Raw genomic sequence first — 24675 nt, 5'->3', positions numbered from 1 at the left:
TGTTTACACAAGCTGCCTGACATTCTCCCTCTCCCCCGCCGATCGCCGAGTGACCGGCGGACATCGGGTCCGCTGGTCACACGCGCGGGGGGGGTCCGTGATCCAGAGCCTCACAGGCGAGCGACGTAGACCTACGTCACTCTGCCTGTGAGGGGCCGACTGCCGCAGTAAATATACTGTGAGCAGTCGGCAAGCGGTTAAAGTGCTTCTGGGCTGATCTCAAAGTACATGTACCTGTATTAGTCTTCAAATTGAACTGTGTGTCCCTGGGGAGCACCCTTGAATTTTTTTGAAGACTAAATATCAGGCTATGCATGGGTCAAATTCTGAAAGAATTTTCTTACGAAAATTGTAATTATGAATTTTCTTTTGAATTTTGCACCATTAGCGGGCTGCAGCAACAGCTGATTTTCGTGCAGTCATTGAATTTAAATGAATTTTTGAATGGGAGAATCATGCAAGAAATATAATTGAAAAAGAAATGTACATGAGGTGTGACCTTGAAAGAAAAGAAGATTCCGGGCCAGAAAAAATTATCTGTAGCAACATGAGGTGAAATTGAAGGCTTGGTTGATCGACTTTTGTGACCTGATGGTGACACCATCGATTATAAAACTCACATTTCTGATTTCTTCTGTTCAGAATTTTACCTATGTATGGCTGGCTTAAGGTTTTGTTTACATCTGTGTGTTTTAGGTGCAGTGCTTAAAATAAATCCTGCTTGCTGCATGTTATGTGCAGTTTCCACCAAATCTGTAGGTGTTAACGCTTTCATGTATACAAACTTTTATTGAAAGGAAACAGAAGATGGTGGTACAAAGAGAATTGGTACAATAATGTGACAAAAATTGGTATCACATAGAGTAAACAGAGATATAACAATCTTAAGTCATTTCAATTTAACTCTATTCAAAATGGGAATTTGATATCAAAATAACAACAAGGGTATCGAGAATATAATTCCTGGATATAGGTACAGAGCAGAAAGAGATTTCCATAACACTAAGCGTTAGGCTTAAAAGGGAGAATATCATCTTTGATGAAACGCGTCAGATCACGGCGTGCTGACGTCACCTTCACGCTATTGTCTACGAAGTACGGGTGAGCGGAGCCGTCCGTCCGGCGGCTGTTACCTTCTCTCCCTCTGGCTTGTAACATTGGATGCTTGTAAGTGTCTCTCTTTTTTATAATTAAATCATCTGTGGGTTTTATGCTATGGCGTGCCTCTGTTTTGTTCCATGAGTGTTTTACATCTACATCTGGAGTTTCATACGAGGAGGCCATATCGGATCAATTACATCTTCTGCCCCTGTAATATTTGGAGTCGGTAAGGGTGTTTAACTATTGGCGGTGTTCCTCCTCCTTTCCTCTTGGTTTGCATGGTCGGGACCTACCAGTCTATCCATATATGCTCCTTATACTATATCCTGCGGTAAGCTGCTGTCCTACTGGGGGTATTTCTGGTATACCTGGTGACTTCCAAGTATTATTTATTGAGTTTCTGCGGGGTCAAAGTTCACTCTTCTACACCTCTTCAATATTAATTTTTACACGGGAACGTTGGTGCTCCCACTCACCTTGGGTGTCTATCACTATCCTCTGTTGTTTATGGTTTTACGCTATGGCGTTTTATTTTTTCATATCATCACACATGTTATCACTCCACTGAGGGATCTACGTTTGAACCAGACGGTCCATCTGGATCCACCTTTTGAAGCCTGAGAAAGCACATTGATTGGCCTATTTAATTTGTTTTTCCGGTAAGCGGTAAAAGCAGACTGTCAGAGGGTCGAAATAATGCTGCTGCAGAGAAACCCAAAAATATGTTTTCTCTGTCGCTCATTGACAGACGTAGTCCTCTTTGATTCACATCAATTGGGTTATGTTGTCTCCGCAGGAGTAGGACTAGGCAGAAAGAAAAAACGTCCTGGCTCCACCCTAGGGGCAGTCCCAGAGGGTATATCCTCCCTCTCTCTGCTACAGGAAATCAGTTTTTTTCTGTCTAGTCAGGAGTAAGGACCTAAGTTCCTTGCTGGGATCTCTGGTCCTGGCAAGATTTTTTTTTAGAAAGAAATATTTTTTTAGGTAGTTTCTCCAGTGTTTTTTCCTGTGAGATCTTCAAGCAAATTACGCCGGATCTGGGCGACCCTTGTGGTCACCCCAGCCGGCCTACGAGCGCGCGCAGACCATTGCATCGCGCTTGGTCGGCCGCGACACATTCAAGTCACGGATTTACTACAACAAGGAGTGGTAGTCCACGTTCCTTGGACAGAACGTTTTCAAGGGTTTTATTCAAACCTATTTACAATACCCAGGAAAGAGGGCAAAGTGCGTCCAATTCTGGACTTAAGGGCACTCAATTCCTTTGTCAACATAAGAGAATTCAAAATGGAATCCATTCGCACAGTAGCAGCCTTCCTGCATTCAGGGGATGTCCTAGCGTCCATAGACATCAAGGACGCCTATCTTCACATTCCCATTTACGCAGGACATCAGCGGTTTCTACGTTTTTCCGTAGAAGAGAACCACTATCAGTTTGTGGCGTTACCTTTCGGTCTTGCCACGGCTCCTCGGGTCTTCACGAAGGTGTTGGCCCCAATGTTGGCACTACTGCGCCAAAGAGGCATATCGATTCTAGGTTACCTAGACGATCTCCTGCTTCATGCAGAGTCTCCACAGACCCTGCTACAAAACATAGAAATTACTATAATTTCTTTACAGGAATTCGGGTGGCTGGTGAACCAGCAGAAGTCATTTCTGGTTCCCACCCAGAGGCTCGAATATCTGGGTCTAATTCTAGACACATTCAGGACAAGAGTTTTCCTTCCGGTAGGGAAACTCCGGAAGATTTAATCAGCAGTCCAGTTGTTACTATCCAACAGCTGGTCTTCCCTTCGGACTTGCATGAGGGTTCTGGGGTTGATGGTGGCTTCCTTCGAAGCAGTCCCATTTGCCCAGTCCCATACCCGAATTCTTCAGCAAGAGATTCTTCTCAGATGGAATCGGAATCCGGAATCCCTGGACTATCGGATCCGATTGAGCAAACAGACCAGAGAGTCTCTGGTCTGGTGGCTTCGGTCTCCGATGCTCAGCCAGGGAAAGTCATTTCTGCCAATATATTGGACGATAGTGACCACGGATGCCAGCCTATCCAGATGGGGAGGAATTCTTGGTCAGTTATCCGTTCAGGGACTTTGGTCCCCGGAAGAATCCAGGTTACCGATAAATGTATTGGAACTGAGAGCGATCAGACTTTGTCTGATTCACTGGACCGAGCAGCTCCAGGGCAGCCCGGTTCGGATCCAGTCGGACAACGCCACGGCTGTGGCTTATGTCAATCACCAGGGGGGCACCAAGAGTGTCCGGGCGGCCAAGGAAGTGGCTTGCATTCTTCGCTGGGCGGAACGGTTTGTTCCAGCTATCTCTGCGGTGTTCATTCCGGGGGTGGAGAATTGGCAGGCAGATTATCTCAGCCATCAGACTCTGGATCAGGGGGAATGGTCCCTCCATCCAGAAGTTTTCCACCAGTTGTGCCTACGTTGGGGCACCCCGGATGTGGATCTGTTGGCATCACGATTCAACAGAAAAGTACAGAGATTTGTGGCTCGCTCCCACGATCCTCTAGCAGAGACCGCAGACGCGCTGGTCACCCCGTGGGGGCAATACCAGCTAATGTATGCCTTCCCTCCTCTCGGGTTACTGCCAAGACTTCTTCGCAGGATAGAGGAGGAAGGAATTCCAGTAATCCTGGTAGCTCCGGACTGGCCTCGCCGAGCTTGGTACGCCGACTTGGTCAGACTGGTGGCGGACGTCCCGTGGAGCCTTCCTCTCAGGGAGGACCTACTGTCTCAGGGACCGATCTTCCATCCTGCTTTACGATCGCCGGCTTTAACGGCCTGGCTATTGAGACCCAGGTGCTGAAGGACAAGGGTTTGTCAGCTTCAGTTATTCCTACTCTAGTTAAGGCAAGGAAAGCGACTTCCAGAAAGATTTATCATCGCACATGGAAGTCCTACATTGCATGGTGTGAACCCCTGGGGTTCCACCCAAGATCTTATTCGGTTAGTCGAATATTAGCTTTTCTGCAACAAGGGCTTGAGCAGAAACTGGCCTTGAGCACTATCAAGGGTCAGGTCTCAGCATTAGCTATCTTCTTTCAGAAGCCTTTGGCTACTCATTCCTTGGTGCGGAATTTCATCCAGGGGGTGCGACATCTGGCTCCGCCAGTGCGCTCGCCGTTACCACCCTGGGATCTTAATTTAGTATTGTCGGTTCTTCAGAAACCTCCCTTTGAAGATATTAGGGAGATTCCTCTACCTACATTGTCCCAGAAGGTGGCCTTCTTGGTGGCTATCACTTCTGCACGCAGGGTGTCAGAACTGGCTGCATTATCTTGTCGTTCCCCATATCTGGTGGTTCATAGAGATAAGGTGGTTCTTCATCTGATTCCATCCTTCCTACCAAAAGTGGTTTCAGAATTTCATCTGAATGAAGAAATTGTATTACCTTCCCTGTGTCCTAAGCCCAGTCATCCTCGGGAGTTTGCTTTACACTCCTTGGATGTGGTCTGGGCGATCAGGGTATACTTGAAAACGACAGACTCGTTTCGCAAGACGGATTCACTTTTTGTGGTCCCGGATGGACCCAAAAAGGGGTTGCCTGCATCTGCCGCGACTATTTCCAAATGGATCAGGCAGACGGTGGTACAGGCTTATTCTATTAAGGGTCGGGAGCCCCCGTTCCCTGTTAAGGCGCACTCCACTCGGGCACTTAGTGCGTCATGGGCCTTTCGCCATCAGGCGTCAGTGGTCCAGGTGTGCAAGGCGGCTACCTGGTCGTCGGTGCATACCTTTACAAAACATTATAAAGTTGATGTAATGGCATCGTCGGATGCCTCGTTTGGCCGCAAGGTTTTGCAGGCCGCAATTTGAGGAGACCAGTGGTCTACCTCGAGGGTTTTTTTCCGTTGGAAATTTTTATTTGAGTCTCATTCTTTGTTTATAATGAGCCTTTAAAACTTCTAGTTGGCACCGGTTGGGCCTTCTAGATTGGATTTTGATTTCTGTCAATCCCACCCCTCATTTGTGGCACTGCTTCTGGATGTCCCAATTGATGTGAATCAAAGAGGACTACGTCTGTCAATGAGCGACAGAGAAAATCGGATTTTTGTAAGATCTTACCGTAAAATCCTTTTCTCTTAGCTCATTGACAGACGTAGTACCCGCCCCTCTATCATTGAGTTGGGTTGGGTTAAATTCTCTGTTACTGCTTTACAACAGAACTGATTTCCTGTAGCAGAGAGAGGGAGGATATACCCTCTGGGACTGCCCCTAGGGTGGAGCCAGAAAGTTTTTTCTTTCTGCCTAGTCCTACTCCTGCGGAGACAACATAACCCAATTGATGTGAATCAAAGAGGACTACGTCTGTCAATGAGCTAAGAGAAAAGGATTTTACGGTAAGATCTTACAAAAATCCGATTCTTTCGGATGGGACTTATGTATTGGTATAAATATGGAGTGTCTATGGTAATGTTCTGATATGAGATGTCCATGGCTTTGTTGCTTGCACCAGCATCATGTAAGAGTTTTACAAAACCGGTTTTGTACAACGTATAATAAAGAATAGTATTTGCAAATAAGGTTGCACCCATACTGGTTTTTTTTTTTACCGGCGTGTACGAGTACCCATACTTTTGGTCAAGTACTCGCTGATACCTGTTCAAATCACATGCGATTGTTTGCAGTGTGATTTGAGGCAATTTATTTTGTATGGGCTCAACTCACAGCACAAAGGAATCTGTTTCAGGTATTGGAACATTTGTACATGTGAAAATGCTTAGTATCGGCACCAATATCGGTATCGGTCCAACCCTATTCGCAAACATTACAAGTTCATCTTGATGTGTAAAAAAAAAAAGACCTGCTTGACCCCTATAATACATTGAATAAATTCCCATAGCTGCTGCTGTATCAAGGATGCTTTACCACTGACTCGTTTCAAGGGCAAACCCTCTTAATCTAATAGAGGGTTCATCCTTGAATTTTGTGATGGGTAACATCTGTTCATGGATCTTCCCTGTGAAGAATGAACACGAACGCGATCAACTTTGATCACCTCCGGGTTTAGAGCTGTCACTATTCAGCCTTCTGGGCCAGGAAAGAAGCTGAGTACTGTCTGTGCTCTGTCAGCTTCAAAAGAGTGCAGGGATGACAACAGAGGTTTAATACACCTATGATGTCTCTGTAAAGGGAGCGTCTCACTTGCATAATGCTAATCGTCCCCCAGTGATAGCAATAAGATTAAAAAAAAGTTGAATAAATGTATTAACTGGATAATAAAAAGATTATTTTAAAATTAAAATCCCCTTTTGCACTTTCACCCCTTCTGAGATAGTCTGCTATAACAGCCCCCCATCACCTCCAACTTCTTGTGTCTGCAGCAGAGCCCTGTCCTGTGCAATAGTCGCTACAGTTTTCAGAGAATTTGAAATGAAGAGAGTTGGCCTTTAAAGAAAACCTTTACTGAGCGAATAGGTACTGTGGGTTGCCCAGTTGTCATGCTAATTCATTGGCTTCAGTTTTTCTCAAAGACCCAGAGTGAGTATGCCGATCATTCTGGTTGCATTTATGTTCCAGGTCAGTGACTCAAAGTATTGAAACCACAAGGTTAGTATGGCAACCAAGCAAATAGCTTCATCTGAAAGAGGTCAGAAATGGCAGCCTACATTTTTCTCTTGAATCAAGAAATAAACAGAGGGCACACTGGCCTAGCGCATTATCCTCAATACAAACCGCTTTATTCGATAAAAGTACAAATTAATACTCGCAAATGTAGATTTGACCCATCAACACTAATGTTACAGCATCGAGATTGCCGCATCACAGATATTAAGTCCTGGCGCTAGACCAGTGCACCCTCTGTTTATTTCTTGATTCCATGGCATCTTGACATCCACAGTCTTGAGACGCCAGCAAGTCATGTTCTACCCTGGGTTGACAAGTATTAGAGCCCTGAGCGACACCTTTCGTGAGGCCCATCTCTAAGCGCAGGAGAGTGGTGTCTTTTTTTTTTTTTTTTCTTGGAGTACATTTTTCTCTTGACAGGCTACCTTAAAATATTTGCTTGAATGTAATTTTATTTTTATTTTTTTTATAGTGCATCACTGAACAGAATCATGGAGGCTTGACCTTGTGTGTATGTCTAGGTGTGCTTGCTGTTGCCTGAATGTATTCTTTTCCATATTTGTTATACTTCCTACTGCTTCTTAGTATTCTTTCCTCATAATGTTTTTCTTGATTTTTGTCTTGTTGTGCCGGCACTGTCTAGCTTCCAGCTGGGATATATAGACAAGAGGCTGCTTTATGAGCTGCAGGAATGCTTTCTGAATCGACAGCCAAATAATTCCCCTTCCCTGCTTCATCTCAAGTAAATGTACTTATTCTGCAAGCTTTTGATGGCTCTTCTGTGCATCATATGCTCTGTACCCGTTTTATAAAACAACTGCTTAGTCATAACAAGGACTTAGGCACATAACAGCAGGCACCTACTTGGGGAAATAAACTTGTAGTAAAATTGAGGACTCTTAAAGTGGACCTGTCTCTAAAATTCCCATATCACATGAATAAACAGGGTACTTATCAGTATTTCCAAAACATACAGGTGCATCTCATGAAATTAGAATATCATCAAAAAGTTAATTTATTACAGTAATTTATCTCAAAAAGTCAAACTCCTATTTTATATTGATGCTTTACACACCGAGTGCTATATTTAAACTATTTCTTTTTTTAAATTTTGATGATTATGGCTTACAGCTGGTGCAAACACAAAATTCAGTATCTCAAAAAATGAGACTATTACATAAGACGAATTAAAAAAAAAAAAAAAAAAATGAAATTCAGAAATGTTGGCTTACTGAAAATGATGTCCATGTACAGTATAGTATGCACTCAATACTTGGTTGGGGTCCTTTTCCATAAATTATTGCATCAATGCGAGGTGGCATGGAGGCTATCAACCTTTATTAATGTGGCGTGGCATGGAGGCGATCAGCCTTTGGCACTGCGGGGTTGGTATGGAAGCCCAGGTTTCTTTGATAGTGGCCTTCAGCTCATCTGCATTGTTGGGTCTGGTGTCTCATCTTCCTCTTGACAATACACCACAGATTCTCTATAGGGTTAAGGTTAGGTGAGTTAGCTGGCCAATCAAGCACAGTGATATCATGATCTTTAAACCCGGTATTGCTACTTTTTGCAGTGTGGGCAGGTGCCAAGTCCTGCTGGAAAATATAAATCTGCATCACTATAAAACTGGTCAGCAGAAGGAAGCATAAAGTGCCCTAGAACTTCCTGTTATGGCGCTTTTCCACTGCATGGAACCGTAACGGTTCGGTACGCTTTTGTGCTTTTCCACTGCTGGTACCGCATGGTATAGGGTCGGAACGGTTCGGTACGGTACGGTATAGGTTTGCTTTTCCACTGCATGGAACCGAACGGTACGGTACGGCTCTGAAAAAACAGTACCTACTCGATTGTGGTTCCAACAGGTACCAAACTGGTACCATATCCCACAATCCTTTGCATGCAGTCACTACTAGCCACTGATTGGTCAGAGAATCCCACCCACCCCGTTGTTATCCCACCCACTTAACTTTAGTACTACTTTAGTGGAAAAGCAAACCTATACCGTACCGTACCGAACCGTTCCGACACTATACCATGCGGTACCAGCAGTGGAAAAGCAAACCGGGCCAAGCAGCGGCGAGTAGAGCCGAGCCGGTACTTGCAGTGGAAAAGTGCCATTAGAGAGCTGCGCTGACTTTGGGCTTGATAAAACACAATGGACCAATTCACCCTGCAGATGGCATGTCCCCCAAAAGCATCACTGACTGTGGAAACTTCACACTGGACCTCATGCAACTAGGATTCTGTGCCTCTCCACTCTTCCTCCAGACTCTGGGACCTTGATTTCCAAATGAAATGCAAATCCACAGTCCTTGATGATTTAGGGAGCCATGTCATTTGCTGGTGTTGGTCCACTGTGTTTTATCAAGTCCAAAGTCAGTGCAGCCCTCTACTAGGAAATTCTAGAACACTTCATGCTTCCCTCTGCTGATCAGCTTTATGGAGATGCTAATCTCCATTTCCAGCTGGACTTGGCACCTGCCCACACTGCCAAAAGTACCAATACCTGGTTTAATAATCATGGTATCATTGTGCTTGATTGTCCAGCAAACTTGCCTGACACATATCTGTGAGGTATTTTCAAGAGGAAGATGAAAGACACCAGACCCAACAATGCAGATGAGCTGAAGGCCACTATCAAAGAAAACTGGGCTTCCAATGCACCTAAGCAGTGCCACAGGCTGATCGCCTCCATGCCACGCCACATTGATGCAGTAATTCATGCAAAAGGAGCCTTGACCAAGTATTGAATGCGTACTATACCGTACATGGACATACTTTTCAGTAAGCCAACATTTCTGTATTCAAAACATTTTTTTTTTCATTGGTCTTATGTAATAATTAATTTTCTGAGATACTGAATTTTGGGTTTTCACTAGCTGTAAGCCATAATAATGAAAATGCTTGAAATATATCACTCTGTGTGTAATGCATCTATATAAAATATTAGTTTCACTTTATAAATTGAACTACTGAAATAACTTTTTGATATTCTAATTTTATGAGCTGTACCTGTAGGTTTAGCAAAAAAAAGTATCTCTTGCTTATCGGGAATATAAAAAAAAAAAAAAAAAGTCCTCATCTGACATAAAACATGGGCAGCTTAGATCCTCATGACCTACCATAAGCATTGTAGATGCCTCAGGTTGGTAGACTGCAGAGTTTTTTTTTTTTTTTTTAAATCAAACAGATCCTGTTTGTGTTTAGGCGATCTACAGTGAGCCAAAAAGGTTATCAAAGCAAGAAATTGTTTGTTACTAAGTAGGAAACAGAACCTGCAAGTGTAATAAACAAAAATGTCCGCCTTCATGTACATATATAAATATCATACATAAAACTAAAGGATAAGTATGGCCATCCTTTGGATTACAGGAGTGCCATACTTCTTTAGATTACAGGAGTGCGGCTCATTCTGCACTCCTATGACCATGTGCCATTGTGGTTAGTTGCAAATGTGTAACAGCTTGGCCTGACTATCTTGTTCATGCTTTGCACATGCTTTGCGATGCCAGGGTGCAGCTTGGCATAGATGAAAAAGATCCGTTCTACAGCGGCTCCAAGTCACTCAATGAATGAGAAGCTGATGTCTTTATAGGAGAACTCATATTAGTAAGACCACTCCTGTTCCTCTGAGACTTGAGCGCGCTCTGTTCCACACGTTTTCCCAGGGTCTCGTACTCATTCTCTGGCTCCATGATTAGCTGGCAGGGGTATTTTGTGCGGTTGAGGAAAAATGAGAAGTCGGGACACAGTCTCCTGGCATTCTTGCCTATCTGTAGGAGCACCTCATTATCTTTGAAATGTGTTCCACTGACTATCTGGGTTAGGATTGAGAAGATGGTCTTCCAATGTGACATCTTCCCTGAACAAGCCATGGTTGACCTTGGCAATGCCTGGTTGGCTGATCATCTCCTTGAGGAAGTTGGCATAGGTTTCCCTTTGTTTCTTCAGCACAGAATCCCATAATACCCGGTCTGTGGGGAGATAGTTGAGCAGGATCTTCAAACAGAGACCTTGGGTGCCTCCTACGAAGTGGATTACGTTAAAACAAAGTTCCCTCAACACAGGCAGCTTGATGAAAATGCTTTGGAACTCTGCGATTTTGCGGTTTGCAGACTCGACATGTTGACTTCCGCCTTCTTGGATGTTGGGGGCGTTTACAATCCTTTTAAAACTAAGTTAAACACTATTGCTTGTCAAAGGTATTTAGCAGTGTTCTTACCACCTATTATGCTATTAAGTAAAAAAAAAAAAAAAAAAAAATTTACCATACAAGTCAAAGGTGGACAAGTACAGTAGGTGTTGCCTTCACACCATCCTGATCATCAAAGCATAAACCCAATTTCAAAATTAGAGTTGGCAACTTGGGTACATTATACCTCCAATACTACTGTATAAACTATATGTTCTCTTGGAGGCTCGCGGAGGGAGGTTGTCCTGCTACCTTGGACTGGGGCGCTCAGTACTGCTCTAGCTGTACCCGATTTGATCCTCTCTATGGTTATGAATATATTCCTTTGATGTTTGGATCACCATGTACTCACCGGATGCTGCACTACATCTCGGAACTGTTTTCCTCTTGTATGTAACCCTGCACACCACTTCTTTGTCTTCCATACCCTTTTCCCTTCTACCCTTCCCTTTCCCTGCTTGTCCTGTCCCCCCTCTCCTTTTAGGGTCTCTTCCGCCCTCCCCTTTCCCCTAGGCAGACATCTACCGGCCGGAGCCGGAACACTATACCAGTTGCTGTAGATGTTTTTTATGCTTGGTTTTGGTTTTATCGTTCTACGTGTTCCTTTGACATGTATGCTCCTCCTGGAATTTTTCTTTTTCTCTGCCTGTTGATTGGGTATGTTCCCTTCTTTTACCCTTGTTGCTTGTACCTCTGTTATCCTTGTTAATTTTTTATATGAAAATAAATATTACATAAAGAAAATGATTAGAGAGCTCAGAGCATCTTAACCTTTTTCTGCAAGATGTAGCTCCAATCATGTAAACCAATGCAACCTATTTGTTTCCCAGGTTAGAACTGCACTACTGAAAAAGGCTCAGAACTTCTGAGTGTTTCAACAGCTTCTAAACTGTTTCTTCGGCCATGGAAAACTGCTGACTGTTGTGGCAGGAGCCTGTTGTCCAAGTGCCAGTCCTCATCAGTCTTCAGGGGTAGGGTTTTTCCAGTTCATAGCTGAAAGTAGAAAGCTCAGAGGTTAGGGGTACCTGAAATGATAATGTAGGCCTAATTTTGGTGGGTTGATCATTTAGTGACTCTTGGGGATCTCCCACCAAAGTTCCTAGCTCAGTTTCTTCCCAACCTGAAGTTGCATCTCATGCAGAGGTGTTCCTAAACTGTATTTTTTACTGTACAAAATAATATTATACAAAGTGGCTCAAGAGTGGCTTATGAAAACTGAGATTTCAGATTTAGGTAGACTAAGGCCCCTTACACACGGGGTGGACTCAGTTGGAGTCCGCCTGCTCAGCAGGGAATCTTTCAGCTGATGCAGAGTGGACATAGACACAGTCAATTTATACCCGACTGCCATCAAATTGATATGCCAGGTGGCTGGGGAACTGATCCCCCATCCTTCTGTGTTTAGCGGACAGGATCAGATGGTGGGTGTTAACGTTGACATCCGCCGCTCCATAGGGGAGAATAGAGGATTCCATCGGGTCCGCTTGAAAAGCTGACAGACGGACCCAATCAGTCCACCTGCGTGAAAGGGCCCTAACTCTGAATGTTTTGTTATCAGTCTGTAATACCCACTAATTGTTTCTACTGTGTAGTAATGTTTGTACTTCTGTAACTAGAATTGTATATAAAAACCCACATTCTTTGATGGCTTTAACAGGTTTGTAAAAAAGTTCAATGCCTATTCTGTTGCTTTAGCTCTGCACTTGCTCTTGAAACAGTTAAATTCCGACTTTATTCACCGCAATCAAGCTTCATATTGTTCCTTAAACAATGTTATTCGATTGTTTCAAGTTCTTTGTATTCCTTTTGTCTAATGTCCTGACTATACTGTCTGCAGAAAATGCTTTGTGCAAACTGCAGCATACAGTATTGACATTTTACACTGCCTCGCTATTAGTTTATGAACTCAGCTGACCGGAACATAAGTTTATTCTTGATATTTTTATAGATATTTCCTTATTGACACACGTCTGAGTAGCTGTACCTGTCTGGGTCGTTTGCTCAAGATTACATGCAAATAAAAGAGAAGAATACATCTGCACGTCTACTAAACACTTAATATGTCTCACTTGTCCTAATCAGCTTAACCCTGGACAGCTCATTCTTAAGGGCTGCTGAGTCTGAGATTTCGTCGGAGAAAGAGTTGAGAATAGTTTAATTCATGAAACGGATGCATTCTGAGCACCCTGGTGACTGAGGTATGTATGCCTTTTACTGCAATATGAAAACTATCCTGTTGATCATCATAGTCCTTCAGGACAGGATCCAGTCCTCCAGTGAGGATGCTGAACTGTCTTGACACAGCAGAGTGGCCATTGACATCAGTAGCACCTAAGTAGTTCTCCCAGAGCTGGTAGTGTAAGTGAACAACCAGCTGAAACAGTGGGGACATTAGTGCTGTAATGAGGTTAGGCACAAATTTGGGGAAATGTGCATTATCAAAGTCTGCAGGCATATCTTTGGCTTTTAGTATGCAGTTTGTGGAGAAAAGGGTTGACCAGGCACTTAGGTGGAGCAGCCAAATCCGATGGAATAAGGGCTTCTACAGTAAATGTGAAGTATATGCCTATTCCACTTCTTCCTGGTCAACAGCAGCCACTTAATAGTCGTCTTTATAGAAGAATGGTCAAGTAATGTGAAATTCGTATGTAGAGGATTGTTTGATTTACTGTGCAGGTGCTGCATTGTATAAAGGGAAGGTGTGATGGCACTTTTCAGGTTCTGCTTTATTCTACTTTGGACTTCTAGCAAATGTTATCTGGCATGTTAAGGGTAAGCAAGCCAAAATGGTTAGTAGTGCCCCTCAAAGTGCCTCACATTAGGCTGGTAGGTTTGCATTATTCTGCAAGTGGTAGAATATTTATACTGGGGAGTTTTATTATGTTGCCAATGGTAGGCAACATAAGTTACTATGCTCCTGTGGAGAGTTAATATTCTGGAGAATTAATTTACAGTTCAGACATATTGTGATGGGTCATTATGCTTGGAGGTTATAGTATGCAGGGGCATATTATGCTGGTGTGTCATAAAAAGTGACAGAAAGCTATACAGAGTATAGAAGTGACTGTAGTCTATTGGGGCATCTGGAAGTGATAACCATGGGGTAAGCCAAAAAAAGCTGCTATTCATTTCTTAGATGTGACTGCTGGCCCATGGATTCTGTATAAATAGAATGCTTTACTTGTTACTGTTTTTGGTTTATTTGATTAAGCCTCTCTATGCTAACATTTTGTGTTGCAGGGGGCCAGTGGTTTGCATAGTCTTGACTTATAATGCTTAACCATTTTTGTAAATCATTTTTCCTGCCAATGTATTTGAAAATAAAGGAGCACCACAGCACCAACAGTCATCACTCTGCTCTTTTATCCTTTCAGAAGGCCATCATTAAGCAGCACCATATTGGCTAACAATGCTGTCTTTCATTATTTATAATGGCTATTTATTTATAAAAACAGATATTTTTTTGGAAACAAAAAATATACACACACACATATAAAATTTGAATATCATCAAGAAAGTTTATTTCAGTAATTCAATTCAAAAAGTGAAACTCATATTTTATATAGATGTGTTACACACAGAGTGATCTATTTCAAGCATTTCTTTCTTTTAATTTTGATGCTTATGGCTTACAGCTAGTGAAAACCCAAAATTCAGTATCTCATAAAATTAGAATATTACATAAGACCAATAAAAATGTTGGCTTACTGAAAAGTATATCCCTGTACAGAATAGTATGCACTCAATACTTGGTCGGGGCTCCTTTAGCATGATTTACTGCATGAATAAAGCGTTGGCATGGAGGTGATCAGCTTGCGGCACTGCTGAGGTGTTATGGAAGCCCAGGTTGCTTTGATAGTGGCCTTCAGCTCATCTGCATTGTTGGGTCTGGTCTCTCAGCTTTCTCTTGACAGTACAGTGGATTCTCTATGGGGTTTAGATCAGGCGAGTTTGCTGGCCAATCAAGCACAATGATCCCATGATCATTAAACCAGGTATTGGTATTTTTGGCAGTGTGGGCAGGTGCCAAGTCCTGCTGGAAAACAAAATTGGCATCTCCATAAAGCTGGTCAGCAGAGGGAAGCATGAAGTGCCCTATAATTTTCTTATAGAGGGCTTCGCTGAATTGATAAAACACAATGGACCAACACCAACAGATGACAAGTCATCACTGACCGTGGAAACTTCACACTGGACCACATGCAACTTGGATTCTGTGCCTCTCCACTCTTCCTCCAGACTCTAGGACCTTGATTTCCAAATGAAATACATTTTCCACAGTCCTTGATGGTTAAAGAAATAAATGCTTAAAATGTATCACTCAGTGTGTAACGCCTCTATAAAATTGGAGTTTCGCTCACCTTTAGAACTGAATTACCTGAATAACATTTTTGATATTCTAATTTTGAGATGAACGTGTGTGTGTGTGTGTGTGTATAATATATATATATATATATATATATATATATATATATATATATATATATATATATATATGTTTGTGTGTATGTATGTATATATATATATATATATATATATATATATATATATACACACACGGTATCTCTCAAACGGGAGTACACCCCTCACATTTTGTAAATATTTTATTATATCTTTTCATGTGACAACACTGAATAAATGACACTTGTAGAACAGTGTAAATGTACTGTCCTCTCAAAATAACTCAACACACAGCCATTAGTGTCTAAACCACTTGCAAAAAAAGTGAGTACACCCCTAAGTGAGAATGTCCAAATTGGGCCCAATTAGCCATTTTCCATCCCCAGTGTCATGTGACTCGTTAGTGTTACAAGGTCTCAGGTGTGTTAAATTTGGTGTCCTCACACTCACTCTCACTCTCTCATACTGATCAGGAGTGGAAGAGGACACCAGTGGCAACTTGTGAAGCTCTGGTTAACTCCATGCCCAAGAGGGTTAAGGCTGTGTTGGAAAATAATGGTGGGCACACACAATATTGACACTTTTGGCCCAATTTGGACATTTTCACTTAGGGGTGTACTCACTTTTTTTCCCACCGGTTTAGACATTAAACACTTCAGCTCTGGAAGGTTTTACCCCCTTAATGACCAGGCCATTTTTTGCGATTCGCCACTGTTTAACGAAAAATTGCGTGGTCGTGTGACCCTGTACCAAAATACAGTTGATGTCCTTTTTTACTCACAAATAGAGCTTTCTTTTGGTGGTATTTGAATCACCTCTGCGGTTTTTAGATTTTGCGCTATAAACAACCAAAGAGCGACAATTTTGAAAAAAACGCCATATATTTTACTTTCTGCTATAAAACATTCCCAATAAAAAAAAAATGTAAAAATCAAATTTGTTAATCAGTTTAGGCCTATTTTTATTCTGCTACATATCTTTGGTAAAAATAAAATCCCAAAAAGCGTATTTTAATTGGTTTGTGCAAAAGTTGTTGCATTTACAAACTACGGGATAGATTTTTGGAATTTTTATTTATTTTTTTGTTTTTGTTATTAATGGGGGCCATCAGTGTTTTTTTAGCAGGTCTGCGACCTTGCGGGGGACAGATCGGACCCCTAACTGACATTTTTGACACTTTTTGGGGACCAGTGACATTAATACAGTAATCAGTGCTAAATATTATGCACTGTTACTGTATAAATTACGCTGGCAGGGAAGGGGTTAACACTGGGGTGATCAAAGGGGTTAATGTGTACCTAAATATGCTTGCTAACTGTGTAGGGGAAGGGTTCTGTGACGGGCACAGAGAGATAGGAGTTTTCAGACTCGCCTGCTTTGTTTACATAAGCAGGCAGGTCTTCTGTCAGTTTATCTGGGGATCGCGGGAGGCCGGCAGCAATCGGTGCGCACGCTGACGAGACCTCGTGCACGAAATCACGTAGTACTACGCGATTTTGCGCCGCCGAGTCGCCCTGCCGCAGTAATACTACGGATGGCGGTCGGCAAGCGGTTATTGGGTGTGTGTTGAGTTATTTTGATGGAACGGCAAATTTACACGGTTATACAAGTTGTACACTTACTACTTTACTTTGTAGCAAAATGTAATTTCTTCATTGTTCTCACATGAAAAGATATAATATATTTACAAAAATGTGAGGATTGTACTCACTTTTGTGAGATACTGTATATTTTAGGTAAACTGATCTTTTAGCATAGTAGTGGCTGCCTTTGAGCAACGAATACTAATTTTCACTTGCTGTCGAATCACTTCAGTCCTTTAAAACACTGTGTTCTAGTATACAGTATGAGAATTGTTTCAGTATTGGAGGGGATGCTGTCCTTTAGAGTCAAAGTGCGATGCCAAACCTAGGATCTTTTGAGATCAGATACCCTAGTAGGCCATGTTAACTGTCACTCCCCTGTATTATGAAATTGCTGCACACCAATTTTACATCATTACTTTCTTCCATATAGAGCAAGGTAACATGTATCTATCTTTTTATCTTATCCTATACACCTTTTTTTCCCATTACTAATTAACACCGAGTAGTATATAGTATAACTTAAATAAAAAATAAGAAGCTATGTCTGATTTCTTTCATTTTTATTAAAAAAATCTTCAAATAGCTTTAGTACAAGTTATAAGGGCACCTAGGTTCATGTTTTGCACATGGGCACTGAGATGTATTCATTAATGTGCTTGTCACTACATTTTAAATGTTAGCACAATGGCTACATGGCTTGTGAATTGAGATGACACACAAAAAAACAAACATAAGCGTGGTGTTAAAGTGGACTGTAGATAGGAAAGTCATTCAGGTGTTAATGTTCTGCTCCAGCTGAATGCGTTCTTAGGGGTAAAGCTTGTATTGTCAGTTGACATTTAAAATTCCTTTGAATGGTTAGGTCATTATAACTTAGCAGATTTAGCACAGAAAATTGTTTCTTGAGCATCTGGTGTAGTCATTAAAATATCTGCCGAACGTGTTGAAGAAAAAAGTGACGGCTAAAAATAAATGTTAGAAGTGATACAGCCTTTAGTTCTCATCCCTGTCAGGATAGCATTATTCAAAGTATAATGGATCTCACACTCGGTAAGGATGTCTCACATCATCACTGGTAGAGAAAATAGTTATTCTGTAATATTGCATTGTCTCAGCCTTTCAGTGCATTCTTGGAATGAAAAATCCAGATATACTGTAGCTATAATTCTCATTTGCCCATATTTCACAACTCCTTTCTTTATTGCCATGTGTATAAACACTTTACTTTATTAAAACCAAAAGGACTACAGTACAACTGGGCATGAAGTAGTTTCTATCTAAACAAACCACAAATTGAAAAACCTTTTTCTCTATCGTTCATCGACAGACGCAGCTCCTTATCTTCATGACTCATAGGGTTATGCTCCTCCTAGGAATAGGCACTAGGCAGGGAAAAAATGTAACCACGTCTATGTTGGCAGTCCCTGCAGGCATAACCCCTCAGGCTCTGACCAGGCTTCTAAGAAGGCTGTGACTGATATTCCTTTTACTGGAGAGAGGCTTTGCGGATCCTCCTTGGACGAGTTAATGAAAGGTATCATTGGGGGTAAGAGCACTTATCTGCCCTAGTCCTCTAAGGGCAAGGCACCACGTGCTAGGCAGGGACCTTCCTTTACTGCTCATATGTCTTTTTCGTGCCTCTGGGTCGCAAGGAAAAGGTAAACCGTTTAGGTCTTCTGGGAGTTCCAAGAAGCCATGGTCAGGAAAATCTAAGTTCCGCCAATCTGGACCTGCAGACAAGTCCTCGGCTGCATTAAGGGGTGCCCTCACCCGATTCTGGGGTGGGGGGGACGTCTTTGGTTCTTTCCGGAACCCTGGATCTCCTTGATTCAGGACAAACGGGTTCACAAACTGATCCGATTAGGATACAAGATCGAATTTCGGTCTCGTCCATCAGACAGGTTCTTCTCGTCCAATCTTCAATTATCCCCAGTCCGGTTAAAGGACTTGCTAGGAGCGGTACACGATTTGCTGTCGTAGGGAGTGATTGTGCCGGTTCCCGCTCAGGAACGTTTTCAGGGGTTTTATTCTAACCTATTCACCTTGCCCAGAAAAGTAGGCAAGGTGCGTCCCATCCTTGTTCTCAAGGCCCTGAACCACTTTGTGCGGGTTCAGAGGTTTTGGATGGAATCCACCTGCACGGTAGAAGCATCTCTACATCAGGGAGATTTCTTAGCCTTCATAGATATCAAGGAGACATATACACATCCCTATCTACGCTGGACACCAGCGGTTTCTGCGCTTTGCGGTAGCAGAGGAGCATTATCAATTTGTGGCGTTACCCTTTGGTCTCACCTCCTCTCCCAGAGTGTTTACCAAGGTACTAGCACCGGTATTAACACACTGCACCGGCGGGGGATTGGGGTACTGGGATACCTGGACAATCTCCTGTTGAGCGTAGACTCTCATTCAGCCTTGTTGTGGGACCTGACGATCATGGTCAGAACTCTGCAGGAGTTCGGTTGGAACATCAATTTCAAGAAATCCGCGCTGACTCCAGTTCTGAGACTGGATTATCTGGGCTGACTCTAGATTCAGCCTTGGCAAGGGTTTTTCTTCCCCCAGGCAAGCTGCAAAAGTTGCAGGGGGGCGGGGGGTTCAGTTGTTGTTGGACAACAATTTGTCGTCTCTACGAGTTTGCATGCGAGCCTTGGGTCCAAGTCGTTGGATTCTGTGATTGGTTTGAGCCTTCCCGCTGTTTTAGACAGTGGTAACTACGGACGCCAGCCTGTCGGGCTGGGGTGGGGTGCTGGGGAAGCTCTGTGCTCAGGTTAGCTGGATGATGGAAGAGTCAAAACTTCCAATGTTTTGGAGCTCAGAGCGATAAAGCTTTGTCTGAGTCATTGGACGACTCGTCTGCAAGGTTGTCCAGTTGGAATCCAATCAGACAACGCCATGGCTGTGGCTTGCATCAATCACTAGGGGGGCACCAAGAGTGTCTTGGCGGCCAAGGAGGTGGCCAAGATTCTGGCCTGGGCAGAAAGTTTTGTTTCAGCCCTCTCTGCTGTACACATTCCAGGTGTGGAAAAATGGCAGGCAGATTACCTGAGTCGTCAGGTGTTAGATAAAGGGGAGAAGTCTTTACACCCGGAGGTGTTTTGCCTCCTGTGTGTTCGGTGGGGGACTCCCGAGGTTGATCTGTTCGCCTCTCGCCTCAACAAGAAGGTGCAGCGATTCGTAGCCAGGTCTCGAGCTCCTCGGGCCAGCACCACAGACGCTCTGGTGGCTCCTTGGGGTCGGTATCGACTGATTTATGCATTTCCCCCATTAAAACTCCTGCCGAGGCTTCTGCGCAGGATATAGGTGGAAAACATTCCGGTCATTCTGGTGTCTCCAGACTGGCCTTGCTGGTCTTGGTACGCAGACCTGATAAGGCTGGACGCCGATAACCTTTGGAGACTTCCTCTCAGGGAAGATCTGCTGTCTCAAGGTCCAAACTTCCATCGTGCTTTACAGTTACTGGACTTATTGACATTGCTGTTGAAAGTCAGGTATTAAGAGATAGGGGTCTTTCTGACCCTGTGATTCCTACACTCTTGAAGACTAGGATGTCAACTTCCAGGAAGATCTCCCATCATATGTGGAAATCGTACAGTTCATGGTGTGAATCGCTGAAGGTGCACCCTCGCTTGTGTTCGATTGCTAGGGTTTTGGCCTTTAGCAGAAAGGAGTTGAACAGCGGTTGGCTTTGGGTACTATCAAAGGCCAAATTTCGGCTTTGGCTATATATTTTTAACGCCCTTTAGCCATGCATGTCCTAATCCGGACTGTTATCCAGGGAGTGTGCCATATGGCTCCTCCGAGGCAATCCCTGTTACTTCCGTGGGATCTAAATCTGGTGTTTCTGTTCTTCAAAAGCCTCCTTTTGAAAAAAATTGTGAGATTTTGCTGCCTTCTTTGTCTCAGAAGGTTGCCTTCTTCGTGGCTTTCACTTCTGCCCGCAGGGTATCTGAATTGGCAGGGTTGTCTTGCCGCTCACCTTATCTGGTGGTACTTCAAACTAACCAGCCTTTCCTTCCTAAGGTGGTTTCTGATTTTTCATCTGAAAGAAAACATTGTGTTGCCTTCACTTTGACCTAAACCTCAGCATACTAAGGAGTATGCCTTGCATTCTTTGGATGTCTTTCGGGCAAACAGAGTTTATTTAGAGACTACTGAGTTATTTAGAAAAAAAGATGCTCTTGCTGCGTCTGCTGTGACCATTTCCAGATGGATTAGGCAAACGGTGGTACAGGCCTATTCACTGAGAGGTCAGGTTTATCCTTTCCCAGTGAGAGCACTGAGTGCCATGTGGGCTTTTTGCCATCAGGTGTCAGTGCTACAAGTTTGCAAGGCGGCAAGTTGGCTGCCTGTGCATACGTTCACAAAATTCTTCAAGGTAGATGTGTTGGCATCCGCGGATGCTTCTTTCGGCCGCAAGGTTTTGCAGGCTGCAGTTTAAAAGCGAACTCTGTTTAGTTTATCTTTTAAGGTTCAATTTTTTTTCCCGGGTGAGCTCCATGTTACCAGGTTGGCTAAGTTTAGCCATTGGGGACTTGCATTTTGTTTCTGCGTTTCCCACCCCTCATGATTATACTGCTTTGGGACATCCCTATGAGTCATGAAGAAAAGGAGCTGCGTCTGTCGAACAATAGAGAAAACTGGATTTTTGTAAGAACTTACCGTAAAATCCTTTCTGCCCATTCTTCCTGGCAAAAAGCATACAGTTCCTGTAAATTCTTGTGCGGTCTTGCATGAACCGCACGTTTGAGATCTCCCCAGAGTGGCTCAATATTGAGGTCAGGAGACTGAGATGGCCACTCCAGAACCTTCACTTTATTCTGCTGTAGTCAATGACAGGTCGACTTGGCCTTGTGTTTAGGATCATTGTCATGTTGGAATGTCCAAGTACGTCCCATGTGCAGCTTCCGGGCTGATGAATGCAAATTTTCCTCCAGTATTTTCTGATAACATACTGCATTCATCTTGCCATCACTTCTGAACAAATTTCCTGTGCCTTTTTGTAGCTCACACATCCCCAAAACATGAGGGATCCACCTCCTTGTTTCACAGTAGAAATGATGTACCTTTCATCATAGGCCTTGTCGACTCCTCTCCTCTCTTTATGGTTGTGGCCATAAAGCTCAATTTTGCTCTTATACAAAAGGGGGGGGGGGGTTGTACTGCACTTCAAGGCGTTAATAAATTCTATATTTAAGTCAAGGAATTGCATATAAAAACTTTCACATATGTTATACCATCATAAACATCTTCTTGTCAGCAAAAAATCAGTGAATTATTCACAAAGGTGCTTATATGCTTAATAAATTAATTCATACTATTCAAGATAAATAATGTGCAAATTAAAATAAGATACTTATAAATATACCAGTTGATGTGCAAAATAAATAAGGTGCTTATAAGTAACCAGTGATATATTTCACATATATGCTATTCCAAATAAAGTGCTACGTGTGTTCTTTAACAGTGCAAGTAAACAATTTTATCCAGGGTGCAGAAAATATTTGTGCAATCAATCAACTAAATATTTCCATAGTGCACGTTTTAAAATAGATTTAAAAAAAGTGCTAAAGTGTCCAGTTATTTGTGATATCTCCCAATTTTCCTTTATGTATTTCTTAAAAGTCCTTATTCCGACCAATAGCCTCCTCCACCTTCAGGGTAGTGACTAATGGTGCTCTTTGGTGGTCACACGTGTAGATGTGCTTTCTGCTCACCTTAATACCTTTTATATAAACGCCTTTGGTACATGAGCCTGGATGGCTGTCCTTCCTCCACTCCTCCTATAGCTTCTAGCTTTTAGGGGGGACCTGGCTCCTTTAAATGTATGTTCCTCTCTGCGAGGGTGGTACTTCCTCTTGCAGCTCAGTAAAGAATGGGGGCCATCATAGTGTAGTATTTAAAATATATTTATTTCAAAAAAATCTAGTGCAACTTTACAGTTTTAAAATTCCAGCATCAGAGATCGCTGCGGGACTCGGTACCTATGTCCCGGTGCGTCTCTTCCGGTTCCTCGTCGTTACCGCCCTACGCGCTATGTCACGGAGTCACGTGACTTCTTCAGCACTTTTTTTTAAAATCTATTTTAAACGTGCACTATGGAAATATTTAGTTGATTGATTGCACAAATATTGTCTGCACTCTGGATAAAATTGTTTACTTGCACTGTTAAACACACGTAGCACTTTTTTTTGAATAGCATATATGTGAAATATCATGATATCATTGGTTACTTATAAGCACCTTTATTTAATTTGCACATCAACTGGTATTTTTTTATAAGTACCTTATTTTAATTTGCACATTATTTATCTTGAATGGTATGAATTAATTTATTAAGCATATAAGCACCTTTGTGAATAATTCACAGATTTTTTACTCACAAGTTGATGTGTATGATGGTATAACATACCGTATATGAAAGTTTTTATATGCAATTCCTTGACTTAAATATAGAATTTATTAATGCCTTGAAGTGCAGTACAACCCCCCCCCCCCCCTTTTTATATATCAAATTTAAACTGTGAAGGTACCAGTATCTGTACTTGCGGCATTGGGGGCGTAGAATCCACTTACTTCATACCCGGGATAGCACAAGAATCATCATTTTAAACAATTTTTCAATTTTGGTCTTATCACTCCAAATGACTTTGTGCCAGAAGGTTTGAGGCTTGTCTCTGTGCTGTTTGGCATATTGTAAGTGGGATACTTTGTGGCATTTGCGTAGTAATGACTTTTTTCTGGCGACTCGACCATGCAGCCCATCTTTAAGTGCCGCCTCATTGTGCATCTTGAAACAGCCACACCACATATTTTCAGAGTCCTGTATTTCACCTGAAGTTATTTGTGGGTTTTTCTTTGTATCCCAAACTATTTTCCTGGCAGTTGTCACCATATCCACATCTGAAGCACTGGGTCTTACTCCACACATGTCCACGATTCTGAATTAGTGCCTGACACCTGCTCCCACTTTCTGAATACTGGTTGTACACCTGTTAGCCTCCAGCTTTGAGTGGGGCTCAAAGTCCACCATTTCTCTGCTTGCCTCTATATTTCATTTACTCTAGGTATGTTATACTGAAGGGTTAAGGCCCGTACACACGAGTGGAAATTCGGCTGGGAATTTTCGTCCGACGACCGATCTGCCGATTTTCAGCTCATTAGTATGATGCTTCCGACAACCGACTCCGACTTTTCGGCCGAAAAAATCCTGGTGTGCAGGCTATATAATTTTTGTCGACCATCAAAACACTTCCGATATTCGTCTCATTAGTACAGATTTCGATGGGGAAAAATCTTATGAGCAAGACTAGGCAGTCAGAGATAAAAGAAAACATACAAAGCAATCCAACACATGACATCACTTCTGAAGTAGAATTCTGTCGTGCGGGAAAATTCGTGTGCAGTCTAGAGCACATTCCAACCAACAGACATGACTCTGGACAAAAGACGGACGACCGGTCGGCGGAAATTCGTTGCGTGTGTACGAGGCTTTAGATTTACTGATTTGGATTGTATCAGTGGAGCAGCTTCTGTGGACAAAGAGATACAAAAATCTCAGCTGTCACTTTTGTACAACTAGAATCTGATTCTCAGAATAAGAATTCATCTGGGTGGGTTTTGGGTAGACTGATACAGATGGTAGAGAAAATAATGCAAACAGCCAAGAATATATTCAAATCAATAATATAATAGAGTGTTCTCCATTCGCCATCTGAAATGCTTTAGTCATTTTTGCAATGCTTCCATGCAATTCCTGAAATGTGTGCAGTCTACAGTTCTTTGACAGCTTTATCCTGTTGCGTATGTAACC

General features: G+C 42.6%; 1 protein-coding gene and 1 pseudogene across 2 annotated transcripts in view; one reads left to right on the top strand and one right to left on the bottom strand.

Annotated features, from left to right (window-relative positions):
* The window catches only part of LDLRAD4 (low density lipoprotein receptor class A domain containing 4), a 532001-nt gene that overhangs the window by 435219 nt on the left and 72107 nt on the right, over positions 1-24675 (top strand). The gene's annotated exons all lie outside the window — the stretch shown is intronic.
* The window catches only part of LOC309555616 (TBC1 domain family member 13-like), a 33651-nt pseudogene continuing 19079 nt past the window's right edge, over positions 10104-24675 (bottom strand). The window contains exon 2 of the transcript in view: positions 10104-10857. The product of the transcript in view is annotated as a TBC1 domain family member 13-like (transcript). The remainder of the gene's footprint in view (positions 10858-24675) is intronic.

Source organism: Pelophylax lessonae (assembly GCF_965119305.1).
Source record: "Pelophylax lessonae genome assembly, chromosome: 5".
Taxonomy (NCBI): Eukaryota; Metazoa; Chordata; class Amphibia; order Anura; family Ranidae; genus Pelophylax; species Pelophylax lessonae.
Note: the sequence above shows the minus strand (reverse complement) of the source record. Positions and strands in the feature narration are given on the sequence as shown.